The 15,842-nt window shown below is 40.5% G+C and overlaps 1 protein-coding gene across 1 annotated transcript in view; it reads left to right on the forward strand.

Moving 5' to 3' along the window:
* Window positions 1-2,760: 2,760 nt before the first annotated feature.
* esrrga (estrogen-related receptor gamma a) overlaps window positions 2,761-15,842 on the forward strand; it is a 184,640-nt gene continuing 171,558 nt past the window's right edge. Inside the window, exon 1 of the mRNA XM_042396235.1 lies at window positions 2,761-2,779. The gene's annotated coding sequence lies outside the window, so the exon portion shown is untranslated. The remainder of the gene's footprint in view (window positions 2,780-15,842) is intronic.

Below are 15,842 nucleotides of genomic sequence, written 5' to 3' on the forward strand. Positions count from 1 at the left end.
ATGCTAAGTCCTTTAAATTCGCCATCTGTTCCACTTCCTGTCCGCAGACATTCCACTGAAATCTCACTATGAGTATTTTTATGTGGAGTAAAGCTGGAATTATGGCTGCAAAAATACGTCTTTAAACGTCACTGCGGGTCTACAAGCTTGCAGAGCAGCAGAGCCACATACCTCCCAAATGTCAACGTGTCATGTGGACCTGAGCAGCAAGAAAGCAAATTAGTTGATCAGCTTCTGTCTGGAGGCAGGTTCAAAACGAAAATCAAAAAACACGTACGTAAATATTGCAATCAAAATTTGATTAGTACGAATATAAGAAACAGCTGTGCAACGTCTCAAAACCAGCCTACCTGCATGTTTGTTCATGTGCAGTCCAGAAGCCTGTTCCAGTCTCCACCACAATTATACAACATATACATTGCTTACATCCAGTGAGGATTCACTTGCACTAGCTTTACTTTTAGACTGGATTTTAAAAGCTGTCATATTATGTGGTTGAATTAATTAAGTGCTTTACCAGCCACTGAGAATCCAGCAATGGAAGCCATGAGAGAACATCCTCCCTCCTCTGCAGTGAGTAAAAGCTGAGTGATTGATGGTATATTTACTTAAAACATGCATGATTTGGGATATGAAATAGAACCTTATTTAGCCAACTGGTGTAAATCTGACTCTTGCACAGTGATTGTTGATAAAAGAGTTAATGCTAACCCCCTAATATATGCCACATCAGCTAGCTAGCTGACAGCAGAAAAACGACCTCTTAACAACTTGGATGGGAAATAAAGTCAGATAATAGAGCTGATGTTTGTGAAACTCCATTGCAGTAAATATTGTAGCCCTTATTCTCAGTGACTTCAAAGCCCTTTGCTGAGCAGAATTGCATTATAAAGAGAATGTAGAATTAAAAAACAGGTCAGTGTTGGTTGTTAGTTACCTTTATTCAAACAGCCAAAAGACTAAATGCCGTTTCAGTTGCCTGTTAATCATGTTAAAAATGATATTACTAAGTAGGAAATCCTACTTCCTATCCTGTCTCCAGGAAATTACATCTATATACTGGTAATTTGTTTTGCTAAAATGTGTTTTGAAGAAATTAAAACTTTTTTCCAATGAAGGAGGTTCTAGGTTTTTGTAGGGGACTGTGGATGCATGTACATGTTGTGTAACTTAAATTTGAACTAATATAGAGACATAACTTGACTTTTGGTTTATTTTAGTTCCAAGACTTTTGTGATTTTTTTGACCTATGGAGAAAGTTCACAAGATTTGTTCAGCTTCACACACATTATTTCAGTGGAAAATAACTGTACATTAAATAGTACACAATATCATTGAGATAAGCTTTTGCTCTAGCAAACTCAATCTTACCACAAACACACTTTCTACCACATCTCTCTCTGAGCCTCTCTCACATACCCTCTCTGTGTTAGTCTAGGTTTTAGGGCCCCTCTGCTTAGCCTTGCAGCCATTTTTTCCCAGTGGCCACTTGCGGTATTGCAGCAAAAAATCCCCCTGTGGCGCGAAAAGCATTTTCCCCAAAGACCACCATTGTAAAAGAGATGTCTGTAAAACTGTTGATAGGACACTTCGAACTGCAAACAATGTCAATTATGACGCTTTCTGTTATAAACTTTTGACCCATGGAGGTTTTTATATTTGCAAGATTTTCCTTGACCCAAGAAAAGCGATTTAAAAATCTGTGACATCATCACAGTGTAAAGTCTATGGGCCGAGCGGGAACTCGTCGGTGGGGCCAGTGAGAAAAAACACTACTACGCATATTCAGTGGGCAAACCTGGAAGATAGAAACTTTTTTGGCGTATGCGCTAGCCAAGCAGCTCATACAAGACTAAATGGACACCATTTTTAGTCCGGTATCCAGCTCTTACAATACATCCATGGAGCAGAGGGGCACGGGCTGCTGCTGTCCTCCTTAGGGCGGGATTTCTTCTATCAATTTATTGTACTTCATTTTTTTATGCTGATCAGTTATTGCCCAAAACAGGTAAAAATGACGCTCCAACAGAGGACGTCCTCCGTAACCAATCAACATCCAGAATACAATACTGACATGGCATAGGTCCAATGACAGTTTCCAAATTTTATCTTCAATTCTCTACCACTGTATATAAAGTGATAATCATATTTCATAGAGTGGCATATTAGAAAAGAAATTATAACAAAATGCAAATTGAGAACTACTTTAAAAAATATCGCTAAAACATTACATTTTATTGAGGCCTTCTCAACAGAGTCCAAATTTCATTTTTTCAGATTTACGTTTCCTTTTTTCATGGAGCAGTAGATAGCTACTTCCGTTAGCCAACGCAACAGCTAGCTTGTTGTAGCAGCCCTGAACGACCGTTGAGGGCTGTTAAGCTAAAAGGAGAATGGATTTGGACTGGGGGGGGGGAGGCTGTAGCGCCAGGACACCGCCAGGGAGCGGATGGAGGACTCCGCTCTGCTGGCGCAGCTTCGGGCCTCGCAGCCCCAGCTGTCCGGGCTGGACCTTCAGCGGGACGAGAGTTGCGTTCTGCAGGCCGACATGCTGTTGCCCTGCAGTAAATTCCTCTCAACAACAACAGAAAGTGAACATAATTTAAATGAAACAACCGGGAGAGTTAGCTTATTTGTGATTGTTGCTAATGATACCAGACTGGTTAACCAGCAGCGACAAAGTTCTGTTAACAAACAAACAAGATAACAGCAACAAATGCAGTGGGACGTTATGACATGAATACTTCATCTCCATGAAAGAAAGAAGACATCAGATAACGTGAGTCGGCTTCTCTCTCTCTCTCTCTCTCTCTTTGGTCGCTAATTTCTTCTCTGATGGTTAAATGTCTCTGTGGCTGTTGTGTGAATTTATCTCCTTAACAAGAATGCAGCAGAGATCATATAATGTGTTGTAGGTAGTTTGCCTGGACACTGAAGCTGTTGGTGAGTTACAGTGAGCTGTCTGGACTCACATGGAAAGAGCCTTATTGAGTTAGAGCTGATCCAGTAACAAGAATTAAGACTTTTTAAAAGCTAAAAGTAACTAGAATAACAACAGTGTTAACTTGTCAGCTTTGTAGGCATTTTTTGTATGTTGTGCATAGAGATCAGAGTGTGTAAGTCATGTATTTGATACATGCATTAATACTTTTTGATGTGAATCTACACTTTTAGATCTGTGAATGTTTTCACTGTTCAGTCTTTCTAGCATTCAGCTCTGACCTGTACCTGTATCAGATTATAAGCTTTGTGCTACTTTATATATTTCTGTATATATGAATGTGGTTTGTCGTAAATATTCCATGTTACACTCTGTTTAAATATGGCTTGCTATAATTCAACAGGTTATGCTATAAGTTATGTTGGTTTATGGTGTTTTAAAATCTTGAAGAACATAACGTAACTTGAACATAAGAAAGTAGAGATAAGTAGCCAACTAGTGTAAAATAACATGACGCTGTGGTTTGGTTTTCCTCCTGTCCTCCCATCCAGCCACCACTGTACAGTACACAGTATTAATCTACACTCCTCCTGTTTTTATAATAGAAGTAACATTGAAGTGTTTTCACTTCAATATTATCTCCTTATGCACAGATAAAATTGTTTATCATACAAGAAACTAGAACCATTATGACAGTGCAAAAGTACTCAATTAGCAAAATAAAAATAAATGAGCTACATTTTACATCTCAGGCTTCTCATTCAGAGTAAACACCACAGAAATGTCCCTTTAACTTAAGGTCAACACTGTAATATCTCACAACAGTAAAATGTAATAGATGTAGCTCACACATTTCTGCATATAACATACACACTCTCCCTGCAGTACTGCATGTCGACCATCTCATACTGACCACAGGAGTTAGTTGCGCTAGCTTAGCCGAAAAATTAACTCACTTTTAACTAACTTTTTACACTTTTTAATACACACAGAGTTTCTCTCTCATGCCTGCATCTGCTCTCATCAACTTTTTCCTCACCGCGTAGTGTGGGGAGGGGCGGGACTTAATGTATTTCCTCCAACGGGAACTTTGGCCACACTATCTAAACAGTGATAAACTAATGTAAAACAAAATCAGTCTGACAGGCAGATGAGTTAACCTAAAATATAGGATGAAAGTGCTATGTAAAATATAGCCATTTAAGGGCGCCCCTGTCTGTGAAAAAAACCCTGGTCCCCTCTGTCTGTGGTGGTTAAGGGGCCCATTGCAGTTGCTTGTAATGCAAATAGGAAAAAACTGCCCTGATCAAACAGGTTTCAATCTGTTACTATTCTGTGCCTAAAAAGAAAGTACATTAAAAAAAATTTGAATATTTAAATAGTGAATGTAATGGTGACAGTGGGACCACACACCACTAAAGCAGAACCTTCAGAGGTAGCAAAGCATTTGAAGAGTGATTATGTTGACATGGTTTAAAGTGGCAATGGATAAATGTACCTGGTAACAGGTTTAAGTATGTGGGAGTGTAAGTGTGACAAGAGGCAGGGCATGAATGGTATCCACCACGTCAGAAACTAGAGAGATTGGAGAAAATAAGACTTCTCAACTTTGTCGAAGCCCCCTAAGGGCGGTACGCATGTTTATCAACTACAGTGGTAGTTAAGACTTTGAATTGAAGCTTTTACTCTGTATGTGTGTGTATGTGTGTGTGTGTGTGTGTGTGTGTGTGTGTGTGAGAGAGAGAGAGAAAGAGAGAGAGAGAGAGAGAGAGAGAGAGAGATCAAGACAAAGTTGGGTTTGCATAGCTGTGCATGATTATATGTTTATGTGTGTGTGCATGGCTTGTTTGTATGTTGTATGTGTGCCATGTTTGTGCAGCTCTGCTGGTGTGTGTGTGTCACACATCTGTTGCTGTGTGCAGTAATTTGCGTTCTCAGCTTGGCGCCCTAGTAATTATTCAGACGCTACCTTTTGCACCGACATTAAAAGCCTTCATCTGGCGGACATGAAACAGCAGAGCACACGATAAGGCTTCAAACGCTGCCTGCCGTCCAAAGAGAAATGGGAAAGGTGAAGAGATGCATGGCGGGATAGATGGGATTGTTTTCCTCTGGAGGTTTGCTTTCGCATTGGTTTTATATCTTCTCCGCTCAAACTGCACCTGAAAATGTGTGATCACTGGATCCTAGAAAGGATGAAAATTGAATTAATATTCTGTTCCAGCTTTTGGAATAAATCACATATGATGTACTGCTGTACTTTGTTTCGATACTAGAGGAGATGCTGGTGGAGAGAGAATGAGATGGACAGAATAGGAAAGACATCTTATTTGAAAGAGTAAAGTGTCAGGTTGCCTCACAGAAACTGACCCCCTCTGTTGTTGTATTTGCATGCAGTTCACTGCATGTGTGTCACATGATGCACACTGGAGGAGCAAGTCGCATGTGGACAACAGCCTGAATATCATTTTTTAAATTGTTCATTGACAGAAAAACACTGCGAGACTCAGTATTCCACATGTGGTGAAAAAAAATCAGGTACAAATTTGTCGCTCACTGACCTAATCTCCAAGTGATGCCACACCAGGCACTGGATTGGCTAGTTGGCAGAAATTGGTGTAATGATATTAGTAGAAAAATCAAAACCAGGCAAAACAACTGCACTTGGGGAATTACAGTTATCTTTTGATAAGTATGTATATGAGTCAAAATTTGAGATTTCAAAAGCATTGATAATAGATCATCCATGAGCTAAATAACCACCACAGCTAATCAATTAGTCAAAATGTAGAGCAGAGCAATATTCAATTAATAAATTAATCAATAGCAAAAGCTCATTAATGTCCAATGAATAAAAATTAGATACTCAGACCATAGCATTAAATGTTTCCCCCCACCTTGCACAACTTCTTTTCTCCTTCTCTCTTTTTCTTTTCTTCATAAATGTGCATTTGACAGGAACATACATCACTGAAGTGTGTATAGAGTTCAAGTTGTTTGCAGTTAACACTTGATGCTTCTCCGCTGGGCCAGAAACTTAGCTTTTCTTTGCTGAGCTCCGTGGACGAGGAACCTAATACTGCCTGACCCCACCTTTCACTCAAGCTTCACCCACTGCAGGTGAGAGAGATGGCTGGTGGTCAGCAGAGCAGCTTTCACTCTGTATGTGCAGACTTACAGAGTAGGGGCAACAGGTCATGGTGGGATCACGAGGCCTGGGTTACAATGTGTGGAGCTTAATGAGTCCAGATCTAGCCACAACAGATGTAAAGAGAAGGTCAAAAGGTCTCCAACACTCCAATACAGGAAATAGGAGCTCCACTTCGAGGGAAAGACCTTTGAGGTCCTTTGTACAGTTACTGTGACCAGTGAGAACAGCAACATACAACTGTTTCTAAACCAATGTCATGTTTGTTCCAAGTGTCTGCTGCCATTCAATCTGGTCCTACACATGACCTCAGTCACTCTATCACTCTCTCAATCAGTCACTCTAGATTATTAGATTTTCCTGAAAGTACCAAGGAAAGTACCATTGTCCCTGCTTCACTTTCAAATCACTTTTGCTGCAGCGCAACATCATCCGGCAAGGCGCTGCGTTGGCCAATCACATACATGCAAGTGCACATTACTGGTGGATTACTTTTAATGTGAACACCATGTTCCTGCTGTTTACCTTGCGACTTTCGTAACAAAAGTTACAGTTGCGATAGCTTTCCAGAGTTGTAAATTCTGTCCTTGAGTATTACAAACCACTGCATGGTGTTTTGGCATCTGACATGCATTAATCTTTAGCTCCAACTCAATCTCCTGGATCATATTTCATTTTCTAACCGGTAAGATAAAACAGCACACCTCCACCAAAGCAGCCCTTTGCATTATTTTAATGCAGGGCTGTTTTCGGTCTGAATGCAGCCTAAAGCTTCTTACGAGATTTGTAGTGAACCTTGGTCGTCCATCTTTGTGTAAACGCCCACGTGCAGGTACCACTTTTGGAGCCAATTTATGGTTTCCTCCTTATGACTCAGTTGTTGGACATTGGTAAAGCATCATTTGCATTGATCACATTTGATTTCAGGAATTTGCTGCAGGCCAGGCAGCTGACATTTGTTGTTAAGGTCCTGCAGATCTTACTATTGCAAAAAAAAAAATGCACGTTACTACTTCTTGAGAGGTCGATTTTCTCCAGTCTCTTATTTTTCACCCTCCCAAAGTCAGCTTAAAAGAATACATTTTTCTTAAATTTTTTAAAGATTTGCAAAATGAAATATGTGATCTGAATAAAAGCCACTCTGTGACACACTGAGCAATACAGTCACCTCGCACACAATTGTGAAAATGAACTCTCTGTGGTACCAAAAACGATCGTTAAAAAATATTAAAACCCAGCATGCTCTCTGATATGTTTTTAGCACAAAGAGGGTACACTGTCGGTTTCTACGTATTAGGTTTCCCTGACTGAAAAAAAAAAAAAACAACACAGATGAGCTGGAAATTTAACTAGAAATCCATACACGTTGTTTCTCAGGGGACTGTGTTCTGTGTTCCCACTTTTTTTTTTCTCCTTATCATCACCGAAACAAGTCAGTTTGTCTGCGCATCCATATTCATCATTTCCCTCTGCATGAATATTAATTCAGCCTTAAATAAGAGCGCAGAAAAGAGCAAGAAAATGAACGCGGAAAAAGAAAATATGACAGAGTATGTGCGATGTCAAATTCATGTCAGTTTCAAAGCCCCTGTGTCTCTATTCCTGTGGCTGACTTGTACCAACATGCTAATCAGCCTCTCGCTGTATCCTGTTCTGGCTAATTGTCGACAAATTATCTCAACTCCAGAATAATGTATGCATGGCCCTTCACTGGTACATACAGACAAGCCAGTCAAGTCAACTGCTTGTGTTTCAACAAGCAGCTCAATTGCAGCATATAAATATAGACTTGAGTGCTGTGCACATTATTATGCACACTTGAGTCACTGTCTCATTTTCCCTACCTCTCTGTTTTTTTTCCTTCACTCCGTGGTTTCCTGTGTTTATCGTTGGTTACTGCTCATTTTTCTGCTCAGTTTGTTTCTTTGTTATACTCTCTGACTGTTCCTCTCATCTCTCCCACTCTGGAACTCGATCTTAGCGTCTCATAGTTGGCTAATGTCACCGGCTCGTATTTTCTAATTGAGTTTCGTTGTAAGTAAAGGCTAATATTATTATAATTTCCTGACCGACAGTTAAATTAGAAGTAGCTTAATTACGCCACGATTGTCTTCAGTGATTGAATTTGAGTTTAACCCTCTGGGAACCCTCGAGAGGGAAAGGCTCTGTTGGGAAATTCATTCACTCACTTAAACTGAACCAGTCAACCACTGAATATAATGAAAAACAGAACTTGAGTCTAACATTTCTAAGGATAAAAACCCAATGAAGCACACCTTCTTTTTTTTTTTTTTTTTTTACAAAAAAATACTTTATTTACACCTTGCAAAGGGCCCAATGGGAATTCTGATTAAAGAATCCTAGCAGAGTCAAGGAAACCCGTCGGATGAATCTTTTGGACGCTAATTCCCAACGACACTGATGACTTAGTGAAGTCCCAATGTTAAGCATTTCCTGTGGGACAGCTAAAGAAATTTTTCAAACGATCATTACATTAGAGGAGACTTGCTTGGGACTTCAGGGTCAAAGAAGGTACATGAAGCATACTTTTTCTCCTGTGCCTTATGACAGTTAAACTAAACAAGCTAGAAACGATATAAAACTAGAAATAACAGAATATTTGATGACACCTAGTTCAAAGGTTCCTATTCTCCAGCTAATGGGTTAAAGAACAAAAATGAGTTGATTCAGTATTGACCTAACTGTATTAGGGCACAGGAAAAACATCAACTTTTCCTTTTATCTGCAGCATTTCCATGCCTTCTCTCCACCACCTGCCACTAACTCACACTTTAGTTATTACATAAGAGCATAATGTATATAGCTTAATAATAAATCAATACATTATAATTTATGCTCTCAGTGGGGATGTTATAACTTACTTTACCTCTTTTATCTCTTTAACTGCAAGAATCTTGAGTACAGGTGCATATTGTTCCCGTTTGACCAGAGCATAGCAGTCATCAGGAATAAACATAAAATTTATGACCTTATCAATTATGCATTCACGTTCCTATGATAGTGTGTCACTATGAATTTATTACACTGTATGTGTACGTGTCTATATGCTTGAGGAAGAAGACAAAACTAGGACTGAAGACAGCTATAACAATGCAAAGATTACAACGCAGGAAGATGGACTGTGCATGTATTTGTGTTTCATCTATAGTATGTGTGTATGAAGAGACAACACAGGTCCAGAATTAGAGGAGAAACAAGTTTGATTAGACCTACAGTATACAACCTTAAATTTAGTTTGTATGTCATCATAGTTTTGTTGCCAAATTTGGGTTTAGAACCAGAATTTTTCAAACCTCTAATTTGTGTGTGTGTGTTCATTTGTTTAAGTGTGTGCCATCTGGAAACTGATCTAAGCTTGCCAGGGTTTACTAAGCTAAAACACACTGTCCCTCAGCTGCTCCTCACACACACACACATGCACACATATTACTTAATTTGTGAGGACACAATGTGGTTTACAATAAACATTTAGTTACAAAAAAATGTACCTTTATAACTCAGAGTGGGTAAAGCTCCTTGATGGAAGCTTCTGCCTCATCCCCATATCACAATACTTGTCACTTGATATCAATAGATTCATAACAGAATGGTGGTACCTAATAAATATGCCATGATGGGTGCGACAAATCAGCTCCTGCCTCAGATTTATGCCCTTAATAACTCCATTTGGCATAACGCTGACACCTGCTCAGCCAGACAAAATGGAACTAAATATTTCAATCAGTGCCAACGCACGAAGACCTCTTTCTTTTCCCTTGTTTCATCTTTGACTGTCCTACAGTTCTGCTAACAGTGCCTCTCCTCATGCCCTTTACGAGACTTAAGTATCAGTATCTGTATCTTTCCCTCTGAGTGTCTCTTTCTCTTGCCCTCTTTTTTAGAGTGGGAATCATCTGGCAGATCTCTTTTAGGTATTAGTTTATGGGCCATGACATGAGCTATGAATGAGAAACAACGAGAAAGACCTGAGAACATTAATCATGGAGCAACATATGGTAATAGAAGGTTATCAATTCCCTCACACTCTGTGATTAAGGGAGGGAGAGAAGGAGGAGAGGAGGGAAGGAGATGACTGAGGGAGTGAAAGTGGGGGAGGGAGGCAAGAAAGGGAAAGACAAGAGATGCGGTAAAAGAAGGAAGGAACATAAAACAGATGGAAAGGAGTAGGAGGAGACGAGAGAGAGGAGCCTGAGGTTAAAACATTTACAAATAGGAAAAAAGCTCAAATGAAACTTTGCTTGTTGAGCAAATTGTCCAAAAAAGGTTATCATCCTTAACTTTTAAAAAATGATAACTAACTCTATTGCTGGCTAGCATGCTGTCTATTGAAAATCCTCAAACTTTTTCTTGCTGTTCTTAATTAATGTTCTCCATAGCTTCAACCTTGTGATTTTTACATTGTGTCTAAGGTTGGAGTGGAGCATTGGTTAGTGTAGACTGTGACAGTTTTGGATTAGGGGTTGGCCACATTGAAAGATTATGTAACAGCATTATCCTGTGACTTTACATGAATAGGCGTTTTTGTGTCTAAAGCAGATCTGAACAGACGAGAGCTCAGTGTGGCCGTCCACTTCCACATCTTTATTTCAACTGTTTTTAGATGATCAGTTGCCAACTTCAGTTTAACTCATTCATGCACTTCACTGCTCTACCCAATTTACTACACAGTGTTTACCAGCATCGCAGTGTTTACAGGAAGCAGAGACATGGATGGATGCATTGTTAAGAGCAGTTTTGTCAGTTGCACATATTACTTTTTTTTACCAAACTGTCTACATACTCATTTTCACAGAACTCTGAGACAGACAGAAAGGCTGAAGTATTTTTTGCCATACAGTAGCAAAATACACAAACCCAGAGGGCCTGTTGAGGACAAAGCAGGTTGTTACGTCAGGGCGGAGCAGGTGAACCCAGACGCACAGAGGCAAGGAGACAGGGACATGGTAGGACATGGTATATATTAAAGCAGGCCTGGGGAAACTTATACTGGAAACTGGGGCTCGGGCTGGCAGCTGGGAAACTGGGGCTTAGGCTTGGACTGGAACCTAGAGCTGGAAAGGTAGCTGGGAATCTGGGGCTGAGGCAGGCTGGGGCAAGGGGAGTAAGTCTGGAGCAGAATCTTTGGAAGCTTGGTAGAGAAGGGGTCCAGGTCAGGGAAGCAGGGCTGAAGAGATGAGGGACGGGAGACAGGGACCGGAAACAGAGCAGACGGGACTGCGGTGCAAACGGAAAACGGGCAACAATAAGAAAAATGATAAATGCAGAAGAAATGGCTTGACAGACTGAGCAGAGGCTACGATCTGGCAGGGTTGGGTATAAGTCAAGGCCTTGATTATGGAACGGGTTGCAGCTGGTGGGGCTCTGCTCTGACTCCAGAACACCTCTCTCCACTCACACAATCACACACACACACAGGGAGAGAGAGGCACTGAGGAAGTGGCAACAGGTAGGGAGACACAGGTACTTACCCTTCTGTCTACTTCAGTAAAGGGCCTGCTGGTCAGAAAGAGATCCAAAATTAATTAAATTTATTTGTGTTTGTTTATGGTTGAATATAAGTACCGATATATAATATTACCTCTAGTCCTGTGGGAAATCAACAATGTTAAAATTGAGCAGGCCTTCGGGCTTTACTATGGATTTGCTTAACTAACATTTCTGTGAATGCTCCAATAAACAGTAAAAAGTAATAGAGCAGATTTGTTTTGTTTGTGTGAATGTTTCCTTTTACTTTTAAAGACACAGAGTCGGGCTAAATTACCAATATGGTTAGTTTCTTAATCTGTCTCAAAAATATTTCTGTTAGCCTATGAAAGATGCCTAAACAGTGATGTGTAAATAAGATAAGAAGCTAACCTGACTTCACACCCCACTGCATCCCTGCTTGTGGAGCTGGGTGCCTCCTGCCTGCCTCCTCCTGAGGGTTTTGGTGGAGATTTATAGACGATCCACCCTGCTCTCATCACCATGCGGCTGAATTATCTCATCGGTCGCATTAATCCGCCGATTACATTTGATTTAATTTTCATAATAATTAAAGTGAACCATCACTAAAATTAAAAGCATTCGGGAGGTGTGTGTATGAGTGTGAGCGTGTGCACATGTGTGTGTTGCGTGTGTGTGTGTGTGGGTGGGGGTGGGGGGGTGGTGGCGGTGGCTTGATGCGCTCATAGATGAAAGAAAGGGCTGCTGTTGTGGTATTTGTGCAGCCATAGACTGTATCTCTCTCTCTCTCTCTCTCTCTTTCCACCTGCTTGAGGAATCCCGATGAAGTGATTAGATTGATAGGTGCGAAAGGAATGGGAGGAGTGGACAAAAATGATTAAATTAGCATATCACAAACGCCTCACACACTGCCACCCCTGGAAAACAAAATCCCCAAGCCGCCTAAGGCCTGCCGCAGTGCTGAAGAGCCCAGGACCTGTGAGTGTGTTTGAAACCCCATACGGCAGGATTAAAAAACCCCAAGCCTGAGCTGGAGACAAAGTAGGAGTAAAGCCTTCTGGTGCTGGGAGACGGCGTGTGAGATATCTGCATTAGGTGGCAGCAAAGATACAGTACTCCGCTTCCTAGCCTACAGTGTCTTTCTCCGTGCAGAGTGTACAGTATGTGTGTGTGTTAAAGAGAGAGAGGGGCAAAGAGAAATACACAGAGAGAGGCCTATTTTTTGAAATCATGGGGACTTCAGTTCTGACATGGAAACCTAGAAATACAGTGTAAAAAAAAAATACAGAAGAGAATTTAAATCAATAAAGGCCTTACTAAGAACCACAGTTTTGAGCTATCCATTGAGTTCTCATAAAAGATCATTTCAAGAATTTCACCTATTTTTTTTCACCAAAATCTCATATAAAGGCTTGCTTTTTTCAACCAACTTTCACTGAACCCCCCCAGAATTTTAAAAAGAAGTCACACATTTTGTCATCAAACACCCAGAAGTTGTATTTTGTGCTACAAGAGGACACTGATATATTTGACCTTGTGCAATGTTGAATAATGAGCTTTCACGTAAATACTTCTACAGCCTCAGGTAGCTGGATTACTACCATACTAAAATTTAGATAAGTTAATAATGATATACAGTAATATATTTAGAGATGCATCCTGAAATAAATGTATTTCAGAGGTAAAAAAAACCCCCAAAAAAACATCACAAAATTACAACAGCAGAGTACTTGACCTGCCAGACTGCAGTGTACTGATGTGAAACAATGTTAGATGTTTGTAAGTTAACAAGCTGCAGCAAGGGCAAAAAACTTTAGTCAGCTGTTAGCGCAAACCAAGTGGATCAGTGGACGAGTGGAAGTCGAATCACCCAAAAAATTGCAACTACAAAAAGATTCTGTGATATCAATAAGTTTATCTTATCAATACCATGAACCAGTCTGTAGATGAGGCTGCTTTCATTCAGTGACATGGACTGTACAGTAATATATCATCTGATTAGCACTGGAACTCCGTATCAGCTCTAAATATTTTTTCCCAGGGGCAAGATGGCTGCACAACACTTTTCCTAGAATGAAAGTTATGCCGTTGTTAGCTTATGATTTAGCTTAGCTTATTAGAAAAATGCTCTCAGTGTTTCCCCTATAATTGTACAGGTCTAGTGGGCCACCGTGCCAACGCGAACCCCCGTCAGGCCAAAAAAATATTTTTTTGAATGCCAAAAATAACCAAATATCCATTCATTGGGAAATCAATAATCAATAGCGTTTGGGAGCATCTGCACGACACTGTTCCGAAACGTGACTCAACGTCTGTGTTGTTGCCTAGGAAACTCTTGATGTGATGCGAGTGTCACTGCTGTCAGAGTCCCTTTAAATTACTGCAGAGCGAGAGCATATGGGATGCAGGTTAGCTAACATCAGCATGGCACCGCCTAAAAAAAGAAAAAGCTCTAACGCTAGTGACGGACAAACAAATATATCAGCATTTTTCTCCAAAACTCTGGAGTCAAGCAAAAATACAGATGGGGAAGAAGGGAGAGGGACAGCTTATTTTTATGCAATAAATGCAGCTTATTAAGTCATCCTTGTGACCACGTTGTTTTAAGTCTTGAATATACCAAGCAAACAAAATTTTGAATGCAAATATAAATTTCAGACTGCCTGCTGTGCCACCTGACTGAAGCCGACCGCGCGAATATGCCATCCCACGTGCCTCGTCCCTTTAGGGTTCTTTCGGTGCATACAACCAGGCCTGAAAAAAATTCTAGGGGAAACACTGGCACTTCAAATCCAACAAATGCTACAAATACTAAAAACACATAAAAAAGTGAAAACACAAACATTAAGGGAAATATGCTGCAAAACAAGGAACAGCTGCAAATGGACTGAAAAAGACTAAAGGCAACTACCACGGCTTAAAGCTGAAGCCAGTGTGGATGTACCTTACAGTGTAATGCTACCGACACCGCTAGATGCTGGCTCTAAAAAAATCACTGGTTCCAATTGACTCCCATTCATAAAACATCAACTGCTCTCTAGAAATACTGAGTCAATAAGTTTTTTTGAATGAGTCATTACGGTCTCAATTGCTAAATTTCAGTCCTCTAATAAGTGTGCTTTTTTTTCCATTTTAGAAATGAATCTTCCCTTAATAAGATTTGAAGACTTATAGTAGCCATGATGCCTGTGATGCATTTGCATTTGTTGACAATTGTGATTGACAGTTTGCTCACCTGCTGCTCTCCCCAGCAATATTTTCTGCCCCAATATTTTGGTAAGTTTAATGTTACTTGGTAACGATACCTGCCCTGATAGCACAATTTAGCTAAAGTAGCTAAGGTTAGCCCAAGCATGTACCGCTCAATGTTCCCAGTAAGCTAATGTTCACTTCAGTTCGAGGTAGTGGGATGTGTTTCCAGAGTGTGAAAGGCAACACCTGACGCTCTTTATTTGGAAGGTCCTGGCCCCAATCAGAAAGGATTGCACCGACCATAGGCAGCAACTCTGGGCTTCAATCCAGCTCCAGTGTAAACAAATGGGTAACGTCACACCTTGCTATGTCCATTTTTATATGCAGTACAGTCTATAATTAAGACAACTGCTGGATATGATGCTGCCACTCAGCCTTGTTGCTGATTCACCCCTGTGATCACTCATAGTAGTGCAGCAAAAAAAAAGCATTTTCCCCATAAACCACCGTTATAAAATATGTCTGTAAAACCAACTAGTAAGACTAGACAACCTTCTTCTGTCAAACAGATTATGAAGAATTTGTGTCCCTTGATCTCAAAGCTGATTGGCTCAGATGTTTAATCAACATTTTTTATTCATGGTGGAGAGGCCAGCGACCTGGTCTGAACAGCCAATTTATGGTTAACATGCTGACCGGCGGGTAGTGGCTAGGGTTATTGCACAGTGCCATAGTGAGTTAAACCTGCAGTGCAGAACTTTTACGTATAAATGAACGTCCGTTACATTCAAGCCCTGTATTTCACAGTATACTGGCGTTTCTAATCTGGTGTTGGGTTTGACTTTCCTGTGCTGGTTGGATGAATGCATGAATGCAGACTTCCACCGGCTGAGCTAGCTAACTTCTGGTTTGCTCTATGCTAACTTGAAGGGAGATAAAATAATTTAATCATGCTGCTCTCAGACGTGAAACGAGTCATTTCACAGGGGTTGTGTGATGCTCAAAGCAATTTATGCGCTATTTTACAGCCGCAACAGTAGCGACGGAGTAGGCTACGGCCTATGATGTAAGTACTTGTCAACAGTGTTTTGTAAT

This window comes from Thunnus maccoyii, chromosome 1 (assembly GCF_910596095.1).
Source record: "Thunnus maccoyii chromosome 1, fThuMac1.1, whole genome shotgun sequence".
NCBI lineage: Eukaryota > Metazoa > Chordata > Actinopteri > Scombriformes > Scombridae > Thunnus > Thunnus maccoyii.